At 36.6% G+C, this 19,775-nt stretch overlaps 1 non-coding gene across 1 annotated transcript; it reads right to left on the bottom strand.

The window, feature by feature from the left end:
* Nucleotides 1-282: 282 nt before the first annotated feature.
* LOC124899071 lies at nucleotides 283-386 on the bottom strand. The gene has a single exon (XR_007056210.1). It is a non-coding gene; the product is annotated as a small nucleolar RNA R71 (small nucleolar RNA).
* Nucleotides 387-19,775: the final 19,389 nt, after the last annotated feature.

The raw sequence follows: 19,775 nt of genomic DNA, 5'->3' as shown, positions 1-19,775 counted from the left end.
CATATGACTAGTGTTATGCTTCAAAGTTACAAATGAAAGGATCATATAGGGGTCAAGTATATGAGGACCCAAATGTTCATTTGAAAAACTTTGTGTAATTTTGTGCGCCATTTGACATAGCGCATATTACACAAGAATTCAACGGTCTTCGACTCTCCTTATTTTCACTAACGAGCGAGGCGGTTTTATGGCTCCGCTCACTTCTACTCGACTCAATCACCTCTTGGGAGGAGCTCACCATGGTGTTCCTTGGTAGATACTTCTACCATAAAAATAATTCAAAAGTGGGATGAGATTTTAAACTTTAGGCAATTAAATGAAGAACCCTAGTTTGAAGTGTGGGAGAGGTTTAATGGAAAGCTAGCTCAATGTCCAAATCATAAGGTCCCAGATAAGATGGTCCTTTATAGTTTCTATAGAGCTCTTGACCATTACGGATAATGCGTTGGGTGGCTCTATTATAAAATTGTATCATCTTGCATCTTTTTGATTGATAGGTGAAGGATCCAAACAAAAATGGGGATGAAACACACATGATGTCGATGCTCCAAAAAACCCTTCTACTACCTCTGTGGTGACCAATGAGCAAAGAAAATGAGAAGAGGAGAAGGAGGAGAACATGGCCAAGATGATGGCCAAACTTGAGCTTCTAATGAAACATGTTATGAAAGTTCCTGTGAAAGCGGTAAATTCCGTAAAATCAAGGCCTTATCAAGATAATGATGAGGCAAAGAAGTTGGATGAAGAAATTTGGTACTTGAAAAACTACTTGGGGGGTTCTCGCCCCGCCTATCAAAGGCAAGGTAAGAATCAACGTTTGATGGATCAAGAGCAAGATAGAGATTTAAGAGATAGGGGATATGACTATGAACACTATGTTCCTCTTGATGCTAGGGTAAAGGGAAAGGAATAAAATGTCATTGACCTCAAAAAGTTCAAGACCAAAGGTGTTTTGGTATGAATCTTAAGTAGAATTTAAGGTACAGACAAAATAGTCTGTGAGTTGAAGGGTGACTTCTCCATACTCTCCCAAACGGTGGTGTCTCGCTCCACCTTCAACAAAAAGTGGAGACCCAAGTCTGGAAAATCTCCATACAACTAAGTGCAAGGGCTAGAAATGGACTTTTGAGTTACACAATTGCTAACCCTTAGCGATCTTTCCATAAATATCAAATTCTACATGCAAGATAATTGAATAGTTTGATAGTGCACGATAAGTCAACTGAGTTGAGAAGATAGGGGAACACAAGACTAGTGTTCGTCTTAGATTGTTTACAACTAAAAACAACCAAGCCTTGTTGCTTTTAGCTAGTTACTACAATCCCCCCCCTTTACTTTTCCACACTACAAGGTGATTTTAATAAGTTCAAGACATATTTCTCGTTTATTCCCTATAGGATCAACCACAACCTAGTTAGGTTACTATATTTTAATAGTGACTACTTTATCCTTCTGAGGAGAGGTAGTTTCGGCATTATTAAAAATTTGGTGCCATTGTCAGGGAATATGATATAGGAGTTCTTGATTGAAGTTGTTGGTGTTGCCATGTTTTATTTTTTTCTTTTATTTTTTTAGCTATCTACTCTTCATGAGATAACAAAATAGCCAAAGAAAGTATGGAGTGATAATGACTCCTTATTTATTGATCATTATCTTTTTTATATGGTGCATTACTGTAGGAGTTTGATAAACATTTAGTTGGAACATAATAAGAGCATGCTTGACAGGTTGGCAGTTTTTGAAAAGGAAGACAAGATTGCATTCAAAAGGTTGATAGGTTTGGCTTGGATATATACCACTTACAAGAAAAGTTGGATACAAAAGTTGCTGTGTGTAATGCCCAGCACCAAGTTATGGGTAGTGTGAGACTAAAATAATTATTAAAAGCAAACTTGAGGAGATGATATTGGAGGAGTCTAAAATTGCTCATGCTCTTATGGATAGTGTCACTCATAAGGATAGCATACAAGAATTGTGTGGGGATGTAAAAAAGACTACAACTCATGAGTTAGGGTGTGTTGGACCTTATTGTAAGAATTTTTCCACATAGGTTTGTATAGTGATAGCTTGGTCGAGCCATCCTAGCCTGAAGAAGAGTGCTGCAAGGAGAAGGAAACATATGTCTATATTATTGAATTTGTAGATCCAGAATCAATAAATTACTTTTATCACATAAGGGCCAAGAAGTACAATATGCCATATCTATTTCTTAGGTCCTTTATTTTTCTACCTCTACCCCCGAGCATAATGGAAAAATAGAAAAGCAATTAGGGGTGAAATTCATAAGTTCAAAGTGGCTATAGAAATTTAAAGGAAACTCTTGGGCTACCTTGATGAAGTTTGAGTAATCTAGGTATCAATGGGCTTGTAGAGTAGGTCTGAGTATCCAACCAAGTTATGTCATGCTACAATGGGAAATCAAGTGCTACTTGGGAAGCAACCCAAGTTATTTTTCTATTTGTATTCATGTTATGTGATTGACTTTAGATCTCTGCACCTATCGTGCCACAGGTATATTCCTTACTCTTGTTTTAAGAGGTTTAATGCATTGGGGACAATACATGATTTTAATTTGGGTTGGGGATGCTTGTAGGTCTTGATGTCCTTTTGGGATTTTTCTTGTTGTGCCTCTTTTCCCCAGAGTCCTGTTCCTAGTAGAACCTTCATGTTTAGGCATATTGTGTTTTGTTTTGTGATGTTTTGTGATTAACTAGGAGAAAAATAAGTATCTAGGGAAGTTGACATAATTTTATTAATTTTGAGATAAATGATAATACCTCCAGAATTGTCTATTGTAAGATGTGTGATATGTATAACTAAGTCACTATTATGATCATATTTTGACATTAGAATTAGGGACATGATAATCATTACTAAGAATTGCATGAAGAAGATAAGTACTAGTTTGCAATATTAACTTTGTACCCTGTTTGTGTGACATGATACTTAGTTTCCTTTGTGTGTTGAATTCAAAACTTGCCTGGTTAGCCTTTCAGGTTTAAATATATTCAGTTAGGAAAGGATCATAGGTCATTTTTTATTTTAGTCCACTTTTATGCTAAATGACCTTTCCTATGTGAAATATTATCCCTTGATCCTTATTTTGAGCCTTATAGCCTATTTCTTTGTTTTAGCCATTCACCATCCCATTTGTGTTACAATGAACTTGTTTTAGCCCAGGTCCTCCTTGGACATTGTGCACCTCAACTCAAGAAATTGACTAAGTTGAGGGTGGCTACAAGGGGATAGTAATGTTGTAACGCCCCACACTTTCGGGCTAAAGTTTAAGCATCTTTTTGATGTATATGGACCTGAATTACAAATAAGTGTCACTTATATTTTCCTTAGTGTTAACACTTCATCGGAGATGAATATACACCATAAGAATCTCCTAGATCAAAAGTAAGGTGAGTACTTTCATATCGATTGATTTACAGTTGACGATTTTTCATTGGTCAACTTCCAGCGACTATTTCTCCTAGTATTAAAATATTCATGTATTTTACTATATATCAAGTTAAATCCTTTGAGTCTTCTTTCCAATGCCGCTGACCATACATCAATCCAAGTTTAAAGTATGAAGTTATGAGTGTTTGAATGAGGGACCATCCTGGTTGTATGATTATGATACCCCATAGTCGTAACACTCTTTTAATGCTTCTAAAATGATCTTTAGGACCCCTGTAGTGATGGTAGATCATGAATTGACATTGTTGGAGGTGTTGGGAGTGTTCAAGGGCCTCAAAAATAATTTGGCGTTGCAAACTAGAGCTTAGGCGATGGATAGGCATAGCCTTACCATTGCAAACGTTCACCCAAAAGGATTTGAACTAGCTTATGTGCCACAAAACTTAATGTTTTCCATAGGTTGTTTGTCACAAGCCTTAATGTTTGCCATGGGTTGTGCATCACAAACCTTAAGATTTGCCATGGAGTTTGCGCCACAAAACCTATGGCCAAGCGGTGTAGAAATTCTATTTTGAGTTATTTCGTTGGCAACAAACTTTTTTATGCATCCTATAAGCATCCCTAATCACTCCTAATCATTATAAGGGGTTTTTAAACATATTATTTACACTCCTGAAGCACCAAAGCAGTCAATTCATGACCCAAAAAACTTCCCCTGTTCTCAAGAACAAACACTAATCATTCTGCACCAAGTTCATTCATTACAATATCTTCTTTTATGATAATCAAGGAATTAGGTTCCCTAGTCTAAGAATTTCAAGAAAATCTTCCAAGATCATCCCCAAGGCTTTCAAGGTCAAGCTTTCTACATCAAATCAATTCCATTAAGGTATTTGGGGTTATGAACAAGGATACTCCTTTCGTCCTTGTTCCCAAAACTAGTTTTCAAAGTTGAATTTACGTGAATTTTAGTCTAGGGTTCATACCCAAATATCATTATTGAAGTTTATGAAGTTACAAATTATTTAAGTGTTGAATTGCAAAGCTATTTCTTACACATTCATGTGTGTGATAATATTTTATATATGTTGAGAATTGAATTTCATTATCTTGACTGAATTGTTAAAGTGTTTCAAGATTATCTCTTTTGAGCATGAATTCTGTTATGATTTGACATGATTTTCAAGTATGGGTTATAGGCCCTAGGTTTACCCTTTATATTTCAATAAAGATGATCTTTAAGCATTCTTTGACAAGCATATATTAAGATTTTAAACATGATTTGATATTTTAATCCTCACCTAAGATATGGAATCCACACAGATTAGTTTTGAATTCAATATAAAATAGATAGTTGCATAACTGGTTTTCATTATAATCCCTTATACTAGTTTTAAAGTGGATTTCCTTCAGAATAAGCATATAAGTAAAGGTAGTAGAATTTAGTACCGAGTTGGGTATGTGTGTTAGTTCACATGCCCCAGAACTATGAGCCAACATTGGTACACATTAATATTATTCCATTTACATGGATGTAGATACAGATTCTGATCACTTAAGATAAGGTTATACTATTTTGCAAGTGTATGATACCTCTCCACAATATGAGGTGTGTAATGGGGAAAGTTTTAGATAAAGTAAAAGGGTCACGTCATGTAATGTGTTTGCCAAAGAAAAGTCCAAAGGCTCAAAGAGGGTGACTAGGGGTAACTCCTATGTATTGGTAGGTTTTTTAGGATAAAGTGGGCTTCCAATGTCACAATATGGCCCATGGTCATTTTACCAACCAAGCACGATAAAAAATTATCTTTGAAAGACTAATGAGGCAAGTTCTAGATAAAATAAAAGGGTCATGACATATAATGTGTTTACCAAAGAAAAGTCCAAAGGCTCAAAGAGGGTGACTAGGGGTAACTCCTAGGTATTGGTAGGATTTTTAGGATAAAGTGGGCTTCGAATGTCACAAGATGAACCATGGTCATTTTACCAACCAAGAACAATAAAAAATTAGCTTTGAAAGACTAATGGGGCAAGTTCTAGATGGTACAAGTACACAGAGATGTAGATGAGTAAGCTCACACACATAGTATGCAAATTTTGTCAAAGGGGTCCTATTATTTCTCAGTCTAGAGACAAAGATGGAGTATTCACTTTTCTTCTAAAGTCAATTTTTTGTGTCATAGATAGAGGAAAAGTTTTATCACAAGATTTCTCATGTCCATGCCCTCAAATTTTGCTAAATTTTTGTACCAAAAGAGTTGTTTATTTTGCATTCGCACCACACATAATTTGCTAATCATGGAAACAATCTAAGTTATTGTCTCACATTGTGGCTCTAATACAGGCAGATCACCCATATGGCTACTCAGACTTCACAAATGGGTATGAATGAGATCCCAATTCATCAATGCCACAGGTACTCAAACTTTCCTTGTATTGACCATGATGCCACGGGTACACAGACTTTCCCTGCATCCACGGTTAAAAACCCAGCTATGACGTTTTTCCTTTAAGAATGTCTTCATTCAATCTATCATAGGGAAAAACTCGTCGACTAAAACTAAACTAAATTAAAAAAACTAAGAACAAAGTAACTAACCTAAGTAAATATGGGAACCATCAGAGTGCCTAAATATTACAAAAGAGTAGAAAAGTGTGCTGAAATATCTATAATACAGGCCCAAATCAAATGAGTAAGGTTACACCCCCAACAGAAAAGGTACCAGTGTCCCCACTGTATAAATAATTAAGGGTAAAAGAGATAAGGGTGCTCCCTGAAACTGGATCAAGGGATACTATCACTCTACGGCTTTGTATCATCACTATTCTGCTCAAGATCGGACCACTCGGCTGGGGCTTTATCATAACTCTTCACCCAAGAGGAAGGAAGTCTATCTCATAGTTTTAGGATATTTCATAGGGCCTTCACCCACTTCCACACCTTGATAATGAATTCATCCCACTTCTTATAACTTTTAACCGTTTTTTCATGTGCATAGGTCTCAGTGTGACTCCGCCAGAGAGGAGTAGACTTTCTCAAGCTTATCAATATTAGATTCTTGCTTGTTTTGGTCCTCCTTGTACTTCTCATAATCGGTACGTGATACATATGAATGATGGGTAGTGGAAGGCTCTCCTAGTCCATGGGGCAAACTAGATTATACCTACCTAATAGTTGTAATATCAACCCGAATCTCCTCAAGAGGTCTGATAGTTGTTTCCCAATAAGACTCAGACTTAATACATATAGACTTTTCTAAGTCAATCTTTCTCTTCTTTCCTTTGCTAGGTATGCCCTATCCTCAAATCCTCAAAGGGTCTATGAGAGAACTAGGATGTACCCATGTATCACTTGCACACTCTTCAACCCCCGCTCCCCTATAAAGCTCAGTAATTAAAGATGGAAGAACAGATACCTACCACCTTAGTTCTTAAAGTAATTTATGTCATTGACCACAAGCTGACCAACCTCCAAAGGGATGCCGTCTAGAATGCAAGCAACTATTTGAGCACGCAAATATAGGCCTATTGCCATATGGGTGCAAGGAGAAACTCAGCTACAAAAAATGTGCATCCATATTCAGGCCTTAGAAGTGAAGTTGTTCATGGATATGTTGCTTTTAGTATATTCTTAAAAGACTTCCTTTCCAGGGCATAGCCGTTGTGCCAACCAACTCCCCAGTTTACCCCCTTTGCTTTTTAAATTAACCCATGTTTATATGTTGGATCCCATAAACATCATTGATTTGCTTAGCCCCAACTTTCATCGGTTTTTCTCAAATTTTAATAGTCACATTGAATGGGTTCGAGAAGGATACTTCACTGATGTTAACATAAAATTCATAGAACCATTGTTTATTTGCAATGTAGGGATCCAGGGTAAAGAAATGCTACCCTGTGTCTTCATGTTTGTCCTAAAATTCTAATAGTTTCTCTAGCACATCCTCTAAGCAAATACCTCTTTCTAGGTGCAGCTTTGTACTAAGAAGATCACTATAGTAGTGAGTGTGGCACTCGGGTGCCATGAATCAGATATGATCATACTTGTCCATGAGGTTATCCTGAAAGAACTAGGCATACATTATATCAATTAATGACATTTTATCGTGCAAACTATACCACATTGTTCACTAAAGCTCATTTGAATATGTGCTGGCTGGTGTTATGCTAAAAATTGGAAGTGCAAGATTTTTTGCATGGCAGGAAACTAGCCCCGATTGCGGTGATCACGAGCTGTGACTACGTTCACATTGCCGTGATTGTGGACACCTGACTGCGGTTGTGATACCTGAGGTTGGTTTTATGCCAACCCCTTGTGTTCAAATTTCTTTAAAATTTTTAGGCCACTAGTATTCTCTATAATATGGATTAACATAAAGTCCAATTGAACAATGCTAATAAGTTTCTGAATGTTTCTTTTAGAATGCAAATATCTTTATAGAAAGTTCATTTGGGCAATGTGTCAAACACTTAGTGTGCATTCCTTATTTGTCTAAATTTTTCACGTATTTTTGGGTACTCAAGATTTCCCCACAAGCAGCAAACATCACACCAATACCAAGTATGATAACATAGAAATAATAGCAATTAAGACTGTAGGCCCTCTCTTAATAACACATTCTAGGGATTATTTTCAAAATAAGAGCATGGATTCATGATACCAACCTGTTTTATGATGAAAGAGAAATACAAGGATGTTGTTGGAGAGCTAAAAAACATGGCTAAAATTTAGCCCAATTGATGAGTAAAACTTAAAAGAGAGTGAGAGAAATACGGGAAAATTAGGGATTAAGTGGGTTAAATGACCGCTACCGCATCAGGTAGCCACAGTTATGGACAAGTGGATGACCGCGATCGTGCCTAGGGACAGCGATCGTAGTAACTGAGAGGATTTCTGCTCCCATATTTTCCCCTATTCAGTTTTCAATGCAAAATTGCACATTTCCTCCTTTCCAAGATCATCGAATAAAATCTATAGTGCCACAATTTCATGAGTTATTCATATGCAAAAGCTAACATATATACTACAAAAACACAAAAAAAAGGATACGAACCACTTTAGTACCATTTATGGGTTGCCTCCCTCCTAGCACCTTAGTTAATGTTATGGCACGACTCCTTCCTTCATCTGTATTCAATATGGTACATCAAGCCCCCCCCCCCTTATTCTCCCTCTCACTCTTCATAACCACCACAACAACTACTTGGAGCCCTATTATTTGCTTCTTTATCTAGCATATTTTGAAAGAAACCTCAACCTCTTATACCCTAAACTTTATTTCCCAATCTCCAAATCAACAATGGTCTTCTGATTGAAAAATATGGGAGGCCAAGGATCATAGGTACCTTTTGGTCCATTTCACAATCCAATGCCACAAAATTCCCAGAAAGTTTAAACCTGTCAACTTTAGTAAGGACATCAAATAAAATTCTCATCAATTTTTTGATATACTGGTCTACCATTGAGAGTGGCATAAAGGTCGGTGTAGGTGCATCCAATCCAGGATTCCTGTAGATGACCAAAGGCATTAAGTTGATGCTCGCACCAAGGTCACATAGAGATTTTAGAAACTTATATATCCCTATTGTGCAAGGAATGATGAACACTCTATAGTCGTCTTTCATTTATGAAACCTTACTATCTTTGATAGCACTACACCCATGAGTGACCTCAATTGTGTCACCTTCGACAAGCTTCTTTTTGGAAATCAACTTTTTTATTAGCTTAGAGTAAGTATCCCAGGATTTCTTTGATTGCCTCGAGCAGCGGGATTCTTATTTATAGATTGCTATGTTTTGCCATGAACTTCCTTAATTTGTCAGCTTTCTCTTTTTATGCAATCGTTGAGGGAATGGAGAAAGAACTTGGATTAAGGGCCTTGATTCACTTTGTGGCTTTTTAACCTCAACTACTTCATCATCACTTTCATCGGTTTTCTTTTCATTATTTTCTTCTTTGCTTTTAGGTAACACATCCTTTTCTTTAGCTTTGGGTATTTTCTTACTCAAGTCTCCTTTAGAGGGTTAAACAAGTATCTTTCCACTCCTTGTGACAATTGCTAAAACGTGAACATCATTCTATGTATTAGCAATCATGTCAATAGAGAGTCCACCTCTAGGTCTAGTATTTAGTTGTGTGGAGATTTACCAGATTTGGGTTTCTAATTTCTTGATAGAGGCAGAGAGAGATAGCATGGTTTGAGATAGTTTAGAGAAGTCACCTTTCAACTCATGAACTATTTTATTCGTACCTTCTAATATATTTAATATTCTTGCTAACATATCCTTGGTCTTAAATTTTTTAGGGTCGATGGAACTTGACTCCTTGGTCTTAGATCAATTATGAGGGGGAACATAACTGTCATAATAATGCTCCTTATCCTTCCTACTTTTATCCTGCTCGTCGTCCATACAACCTTGATTCCTAACTTGATTTTGATAGGCGGGGTGGTAACCCCCGAGTGGTTAGTCAAAAATTGTATTTCCTCATCCAACTTCTTTACATTTTCTTAATCTTCATAAGATTTTAAAGCTACAATATTTATCGCTTTCGCTGGTACACCCATAACATGCTTTGTCAAGAGTTCAAATTAGGTAATAATTTTTGCCATGGTCTCATCCTTCTCTTTATTATGGTTTTTTGAATTATCAACCATAGAAGTAGTGGAAGAGAGCTTAGGAACTTCAGTATCCTGGGTATGCCAACATGGATTTTTCTTTGACAATTCTCCTATCAATAGAAAGGACGCATGGTGGTGCATATTCACTATGGAGCTACCCGCCGCATTATCCACCACTATTTTTGTTTAATGGATCAAGGGCATGGTAGAATATCTTAAGAAGCATGTTCTCCTGGAATTTATGATTTGGGCATTGGGCTAATTTTTCATTAAGTCATTCCCAAGCTTCAAACAACGGCTTTCCATTTATTTGCCGAAAATTCACAGTCTCTTCCCACTTTTGAAGAATTTTAGATGGTGGGAAGTATCTATCAAGAAATACTATAGTAATCTCATCCCAAGATGTAATTGATCTGGGTGGAAGTAAGTGAAGCCATAAAACTGCCTTTTCATCGGTTTAGAATGGGAAGAGGCAAAGCTGAATGGATTCTTGAGTAATGTGTGCTATATTGAATGATACACACACTTCCATGAATATTTTCAAATGACTATTTGGGTTCTCAAAGTATTAACCCTCATACAATCCTTTTATTTGCAATATGTGAAGTATGACTCTAGTCACATAAAATACTCTGTTCCCATTAGTTTGTGGGATACGAATTGGACTCGTTTGTCCCACTTTATTTACTTGGCCCTGATCATCTAGGTGACCATCAAAGGGGCCTATGTTTCTTGTGTTATCACTCATTATTCTGTTAAAACTTCGATAACCTAAAAGATTTTTAAAAATAACAAATAAAGTAAATTATACCACCTCGGGTATTCCCAAGTAAGAATCACACCGCACAAGTGAAATCTATATTCTATTTCTCGACAATGGTTCTACTTTGATAATGCTCAATCACTCCCATGTTTGAGAGGTGAGGCAGTTGTTGTCAATAAACCAAATCGAGTTGCAGTCGAATACACATGGATTAAATTACAAATTTCAAGTCCTAATGGTGCTCGAATCACTAAAAGGTTACCTAAAATGCTAACAAACACGATAAGTAAAATAAAATGGGGGATTAATTTGGTATTTATTTGTAATTATTTTTTGTTAACAACACCCGAATATGACACTCTTCACTTAATTCAAGATTTAAGGATATCTTGGGATTATGTCTACCTCAAAGTAAAAGCATGTGGGTTGATGATGATTTAAAATAAAACTTAGTTATTAACTAAAGGATAGGCTAGGTTGAAGATCATTATGGTTAATCTTTCAATAAAACCACAATGATTTCACCTATTGGCTCTTTCGAGTACCTAACAAGTGTGAAATTTTTAGCCACCCAAAACCTCAATCAAGCATCCCTAGTTCAAGAATGATGCTCTTTAAATAATTTACACTCCAATTACACTTATTTATAAAATTGCAAAAAGTAGTAAACCATAGGATTAAGTATCCACCATTGCCTTATCCCCCTATAACCCTTTTTTAAGGATGTTATGGGTTACCTTATGTTCACTTTTATCCCTATTTCAAAGATGATAAAGGGTTTGTAGAGTATGAGGTTTTCAGCCATCAAACCCATTTGGAGATTTTAGGTTTTCACCTACAAATTATAACTTATAAATTCAAGCAATGGTGGAATCCATACTCAACAACTAAAACTCATGTAAACACAACAACACCCGCACATAATTACACTTTAGTTCAACATAATCCCAAGACTAAATTTTTTAGCTACTGATGAAGAAATTAAAGAGAGAAATACCATAAGGATTATCCAAAATATTCATTCTTCACAAAATTAATAAGACTTAAGCCTCCAAAATTAGTTACACACTTGCCCAATTAAGGTTTCTTTCTTTCAATTCAAAATTCATTATGAGGTAGAATACCCAAAGAAGAAAGGGTTTTTCCCTATATGAGGTTTGGGATTCGTCTTTTTAATTTTACAAAACTATCCTGGGTCATAATCTCGCTGAACTGCAATCGCATAGGCTCTACTAAAATTGTGGTTGTTCTTTATGATCGCATTATGTAGGACCACGATCGTGGCCTGATGATCGTGGTCGTGATAACTGAGGCTGAATTGCTCCAGATCTTTAATTACACTCTTTTGCTTCTATTTGATCTCTTTTTAGCTTCAATCTATAGCTTTTTACCTTTTCAACCATATACCTACAAAATGTGGATATTAGTTTATTTAAATCATGATGATGTCCCATTTTCTAATATAAAAAATAGTAGTGTGCATAAATATTTGGTGAAAATAAGAGGTAAAATCATCACTCATCAAGGGGGGTGTGGTATCTATTAGTTGCAAGCAGACCTTGGTGTATCTGTATGATTTGGATATGGTGGATTTCGATGTCATTCTGGGTGTGGATCAGTTACACTTTTGTTATGTTTCTTTGGATTATTGGTCCCGTAGGGTTTCCTAGTGAGCCGATTATGGAGTTGGAGGGGATTTCTTTAGCTTCTAGGGGGAGATTTATTTCTTATCTTAGATCTCAAAGGTTGATCTCTAAAGGTTGTGTTTATCTCTTGGTCAGGGTTAAAGATTTTTACTCAAAAGGTCTTTTTTTAGTTAGTTCAAGTGGTTAATGAGTTTCCTAAGGTCTTTCCAGGTGATCTTCCTGGTGTTCCTTCAGATAGGGAGATAGAGTTCGGTAATGATCTAGTTTTGAACACTCATCCAATTTCTATTCCTTCATATCGAATAGCTCCGGATGAGTTAAGGGAACTCAAGTAGCAACATAAGGATCTTCTGGATAAGGGGTTTATTCATCCTAGTTTATCTGATTGGGATACACCAGTGTTGTTTGTGCACAAGAAGAATGGTTACCTTCGGATGTGCATTCACTATAGGGAGTTAAACATGGTGACAGTCAAGGATAAATATCCTCTTTCAAGAATAGATAATCTAATTGACCTGTTGCAAGGTGCCAAGTTCTTTCCTAATATATATCTTCGGTCTAGGTACCATTATCTAAAGATTTGGGAGGTGGAAATCACTAAGAGGGATTTTCATACTCGGTATAGGCACTTTGAGTTTTTGGTAATATCATTTGGGTTAAATAATGCTCCAACCTTGTTTAAGGATGTAATGAATAGAGTTTTCTTATTATTATTTAGATCTCTTCATTATTTTATTTATTGATGACATTCTGGTCTTTTCAAAGAGTGAGGTGGATTATGCTAATCACCTTCATATGGAGTTGCAGACCTTAAAAGAACATCAGTTGTATGCCAAGTTCTCTATGGTTGTATTTTGGTTGAACTTTGTAACTTTCTTGGGTCATATTATTTTTGGTAAAGGGATCATGGTGGATCCAAAAAAGGTTGTTGTGGTGAATACGTGTCCTAGACCCTCAAATCCATCCTATATTTAGAGTTTCTTGGATTTGTCCTGGTATTATAGGTGGTTTGTGGAAAGCTTTTTATCGATAACTGCTCCTTTGACTAAGTTAACTTAGAAGAAGGTTAAGTTTTCTTTGTCAGATGCTTGTGAAGGGAGTTTTGAGAAGTTAAAGGATATGTTAACTTCAGCTTCAATTCTAACTATTTCGGAAGGCAATGATGGGTTTGTGGTTTATTGTGATGCATCTCAGGTAGGTCTTTTTTATATGTAGATGCAACATGGGAATGTGATTTTCTATGCTTCAAGGCAGTTGAAAGTGCATGAGAGGAATTACCCTAGTTATTATTTTGAGTTATTGGCGGTTGTGTTTGCTTTAAAAATATGATGGCATTATTTGTATGGTGTTCATATGGATATTTTTTCTGATTATAAGAGTCCACAGTATGTTTTCACTCAGAAAGAGCTTAATCTCAAGCAGAGAAAATGACTTGAACTTCTTAAGGATTATGATATGAGTCTTCACTATCACCTAGGTAAGGTAATATGGTTGTTGATTCTCTTAGTGGGTTATTCATGGGGAGTTTAGCTCATGTAGGGGGAAGGAAAGCGGGAATTGGTAAATGATATTCACTGCTTGGCTAATCTTGGAATTTGCCTCATGGAATTCAAGTATGGTGGTATGATAGTGCAAGAAGTTTTTCAATTATCTCTTCATGCAGAGATTATAGAGAAGCAAGTGCTAGTTCATATCTTGATGAAAATCAAGAGTGATATTGGTGGGAACAAGGTAGTGGTGTTTTAGATTGGTAGAGATGGTACTTTATGGTACCAAAGGAGGTTATATGTTCCTGATATCGATGGGTTACAAAAATAGATTTTAGATGAGGCGTATGAGTCCTGCTTTGTTTTTCATTTTGTATCGACTAAGATGTATTATAATCTTAAGGATATCTATTGGTGGAATAGCATGACGAGGGATGTGGCTGATTTCATGGCCAAGTGCATAGTGAGTCTCCAGGGTTAAGGTTGAGCACATGAGGCCATAAGGGTTTATCAAGAAATTGTTTTTTTTTTTGAATAAAAGTGGGAAGTGATCAATATAGACTTTTTTACATGTATTCTTCACTTTTGGAATCAATATGATTAAATTTGGGTCATCGTGGATAGGATGACTAAGTTTGTGCATTTTTTGCCAGTGCGGATGACTTTCTTGGGTAAGGATTATATGAATCTGTATCTTCATGAGATTGTGAAGCTGCATGGGGTTCATATTTTGTGTATTTTTTATCGTGGCACACAGTTTATGTCTAACTTCTGGCAGTCTTTTCAAATAGGGTTGGGAACTCAGGTTAGTCTGAGTACTACTTTCCATCCATAGATGGAAGGGCAAGCGAAGAGAACTATTCAGACACTAGAGGATGTTTGCGAGCTTGTGTGATTGATTATGGTGGCAGTTGCATTGAGCATCTACCTTTGGTGCAGTTTGCTTACAATAATAGCTATTATTCCTGTATTAGTATGGACCCTTTTTAGGAATTGTGTGTTAAGAGGTGTAGATCTACTATTGGTTGGTTTAACTTGGTAAGGCAGACATATATGGTCCCAATTTTATTTATCAAGCTATGGAAAAGGTGAAGGTGATTTGGGATAGACCTATGGCTTCCTAAAGTTGCAAAAATTTCTATGTGAATGTTAGGCATAAAGACTTGGAATTTGAGATTGGGGATAAGGTTTTCCTCAAGGTATCTCCTTTGAAAAAAGTAGTGTGGTTTTGCAAGAAGGGGAAGCTCAGTTCTTCGTATGTGGGTCCTTATGTGGTTTTGTGGAAAGTTTGTAATATTGCTTATGAGTTAGAGTTGACTTCTAAATTGAGCTTGGTTCTATCAATATTTCATATTTCCAAATTGAGGAAGTGCTTTAGTGATCCTACTTTGGTTGTTTTATTGGAAGGATTAGGTATTACTAATTTTTTGTCTTATGAAGAAGTTTGGGTTGAGATCTTGGATAGGCAGGTTCGTCGGTTGCATACTAAGGCTGTAGCTTTGGTTAAGGTTCTTTGGTAGAACCATAAGGTGGAAGAAGCTACATGAGAAATAGAGGAGGACATGAAGTCCAAATATTTGCCTTTGTTTTCTGCTCCTGGGATCCGTGTGGAAGGTATATGTCTCCAACACATTTTTATTTTTTTATTTTGTTAAAGGAAAGATTAATATCTCTGTCTCTTTGTTTTCAAACTTTGTTAAAGATTGGGAATATATTTGATAAAGCAAATGACTCTTGCGTGTGGATACCCATACCTTGTCCGTCATTCGGGCATGAATGTTCCTATTGCGGAAGACAGAAACACCTTAGTTTTTGGACCTTAGAAAATCTCCTATAATTTTGGTCTCTTTACCTAATGAGACACAGGGATACGAGCAGTATGTTTGGGTATGGATGGTAAGGTCCAGTCGTATACTGATAAGTATTGGTTTGTGGGATGGAATTTGGTGATTGGAATGGATAAGAATTAGGGGTACAAGTTATATTGGTGGTTATAGATCATTTGGTTCCTTAATTTAATATTATACTTGGTTTGATAGGTTAGATCTTAGTACGAGTGGCTCACAATGAGCCGTAATCTAGGGTATGAGTCATACCCAAGCCTTGTATAGTGGATAGTGTCTAAATCTTCCTTGGGTGTAAATCTGCTAGGGGTACGGATCGTATGTTGTCAATACAATTTTGTTGGATAAGTGATAATATAGACAGTGTTGGATCTAAGGGTTGAAGCCATGATACGAGTGGAAGATACCAATCGTATTGTAGGGTACAACTCCTGTAAGTCAGTCGTATCCCTGTGATGGGATTTTAGTGCAATTTAAGTGGGGATATTCTAGAAATTTCCCAACTTATCCTAACAGGGCCCCATGACTTCTAACAAACTTGGGAGGTTATTTACCCTATTATCTCATTCATTAACACTTTAAAACTCTTTTAATACACTCTATAATTCTCTCAAGATCTTTTGGTCAAGGAAAACTAGGGTTTCAACTAAAGGAACAATTTGGGGCTTGTATTGGTGATTTCTTCCATCATCATCTTGGTTTAAGGCATATTCTTTTCCCACTTTGTTAATTCTAACTAAAGGCATGGTTTTTATGAATGTTTCTATGATTTCATTGATTTTATGATTTTGGTTTTCCAATATGAATTGGTGGTTTTGATGTTAAATCATTGGTCATGGTTTCCTATGGTTTTAATTATTCTTTTATGTGCATTATAGTGGTTTTGGCTAACTAGATTTCATGGGAATGGTTTACTAAAAATTTTAATTACTTTTGGCCAGATTATACCCCCAATGTGTTTCACAAAATGCTTATAAAGATATTTCCATTGCTTTGGCTATTTTAATGGAACACTTACATGTTTTAAAATTTGGTAAATAAATTATGCATCATTTAAATGGCTTGGAATTGTAAAATGCTAATGGCTATGCTTTAGGGTACATGGAATCCCCTAAGTGGTTTAATATGGTAAATAGAAGTGCACTTGAAAGTCCCCTTACACCTATAAATGGTTGGCTATTGATAATACTTGCAAGTAAGGGTTGGTCTGAAGATACCAATATTAATGGCCTTGGTTAATAAATGTATAATGGCTTGGTTATTTGAAAATTGGTTTTAATTGGGTAATAATGACGGGATGTGTAACAAAGCCGTGGAATATGAAAGTCCCGAGGTAACCAAATTTGGAAAATCATAATTGCCAAAATGAAGTTGGTCTTGGGACTGTGTGCATGATCTCACACTATATTTAGGGGATGTACTAGTCATCCCTAGGGTTTCTTCCCTGGTCGTGTGCCTACACACACTGTGGACCTTTCAACAGGGAGAAATAAACCCATATAGCCAATAGATGGTTTAGGATGGCAAAACTGCATAGCCTATATAAAGGTTTTAAAGACATGGGCGGGATCAGTATGGATGGTTTTAGATGCTTTCTGGCACTTCTATGGGTTAGAATAGGTGGGATTAATATAGGTGTCAGCCTTGGCATTAGAATAAACTAGGAGGTTGGCATCATCGAATACAATTTCTTACTTTTCCGTCATATTTTATTTTAGGATTAATTATATTATGTTTTGGAACATCTTTTGTTATGGCATGCTTTATGGCCCTTGATTCGGTATGGTTTGGTATGGTTTGATTGTTGTTAGGGGGTGGTTGGACTTGGTTGGCTCAGTCACGGTTGTGATCTTATCCCAGAGTCTTTATGTTAGCTGTTACACTATCTTGTTACATGCTCAAAATTCAGCAGACTCAGGGTAGGCGGTTAGAGGTTGGGTTGGGTAATGGGGGTGGTCTCCAATCCTTGTCAGACTTGGGACGTCCATTACGATAAGGCCCCAGGGCGGATCATATCAGCAATAGTCACTAGGAGTGGGAAACCCCTTGATCACTTGAAAAATGATTTGGGTGAAAAGGTTCCTAGGGTTAAGTAAAAAGAAGAGCCACCACAATCTCAAGTAGAAGAAGATATTGATGAAAAGGAATCGGTGTAAGTGTATGAAGAGATGGTGAAAATGAGAAACTATAAAATGATGTGATGCCTACAATCCAAGTCCCTCTCCTATTTCCTTAAAGGTTTTAAAGAAAAGAGGAGGGTGATAAACTCAAGAAATTTAAGGCCAAGATTAGCAATCTCTCAATTAATATTCCATTACTTGAAGCGATCCAAGAAATCATGGGTATACTAAGCTCGTGAAGAAGTTGATGTCAAAGAAAAAGCTCATAGAATGTTACATAATCAAATTCACCCATGGTTGTAGTGCTATCATGAGTAGACAAATTACGGAAAAGAAAGAGGACCCTGGGGCCTTTACCATTCCATGGACCATTGGAACACATAAACTTAAAAATGCTCTATGTGATCCTATTGTAAGTATTAATCTCATGAATTTTGCAATATATATGAGGCTTGGCTTGGAATTTCAACTCCAATGTCAATGAGGCTTTTGATAGAGGATCAGTCTATCATGAAACAAATTGGTGTTGTGTTCGACGTGTTGGTGAAAGTGGATGGATTCATCCTCCCAGTTGATTTGATGGTGCTATATAGTGAAATAGACCATGAGGTTCCTATCATTCTATTTTGACCTTTTCTTGCCTTCGGGAGAGCCATTATTGATCTGGAGCTCGGGGAAATGAGGTTTGGAGTTCATGATAGTAAAGTGTCCTTTCGGTTTTGCAAAACAAAGAAACAACTTGTTAAATTTTGAGTGATATCAATGATAATGTTGACATCGACGAAATAAATAAGGGGTCCCTTGAGGACCTTACTTGAGAAAGAAGGGAGTATTGCCCAAACGTAAACCAAGGCGTTATGTAGGAGGCAACCCACAAATGCCACAAAAGTGGCTTGTATCCTTTATTTTATTTTGTATTGTAGATTTTAGTTTTGTCAATTGAATAACCAATGCATTTATTGTTATATAGAGTGTGTTGGATGGTCTTTAGAAAGGGAAAATGTTAAATTTTAAAATGCTGAACTGAACAGGAGAAAATCTGTTCGGATGTGAAATAAGCTGAATAGGGGAAAATAGGGAAGCAGAAATGCCCTCAATTACTGTGATCATGGGAGATTGGCCACGATGCGGTCACCCACGTGTCCATGATCATGGAACCCTGACCACGATCGCGGTCACATGAGTCATATGATCATCTCAATCCCCATTTCCCCCTACACTCCCTTCTCAAATTTTCTCTTTAATTGGACCCATTTTTGGATAAATTGTGAGCACTCCAACAACATCCTTGCATACCTCTTGTATCACTTATCAAGTAGGTGCCTTGAATACATACCTTGATTGTTAAAAACAAGCCATAGAATGCATGTTATAGGAAAGGCCTGAAATTATTATTTTCATGTTTAAATGCTTTGTCAATTGTACCGATGTTGTGTTTAGCTACTAGAATATGGTGTGCACATGAGTGGGGAAGTCTTGATTACCCAAATTTTGTGTGAAATTGAGAAAAATGAAGAGTGCATACCAAGTGCTCGATAAATTGCCCAAATAAGCACTCACTAATGGTTTTTGCATTCTAAGGGCATAATCCAGTACCTAGTAGTCTTGTTCAATGATTTTAGTGGAAATCCATGTTCTAGAACATGCTTTGGGATTCCAAATTAAATTTTTGGACATTGAAAAATTGGTTTGAAACGGTCTCAGATATTGCTATGCGGTCATCGGGACCGCGATTACAGCAACGGATCTGTGGCTCTATAGCCCATCATTATGGCTCTATTGCCTGTGATTGCTGTAATCCAATTTTCTGCTTTTGCCAAAAAATTTGTATTTCAAATTTTTGTCCAAACACCACCAAGTACCCACCCCATGAGCTTTATTGGAAAA

This window comes from Capsicum annuum, chromosome 5, assembly GCF_002878395.1.
Source record: "Capsicum annuum cultivar UCD-10X-F1 chromosome 5, UCD10Xv1.1, whole genome shotgun sequence".
NCBI classification, from domain to species: domain Eukaryota; kingdom Viridiplantae; phylum Streptophyta; class Magnoliopsida; order Solanales; family Solanaceae; genus Capsicum; species Capsicum annuum.
Note: the sequence above shows the minus strand (reverse complement) of the source record. Positions and strands in the feature narration are given on the sequence as shown.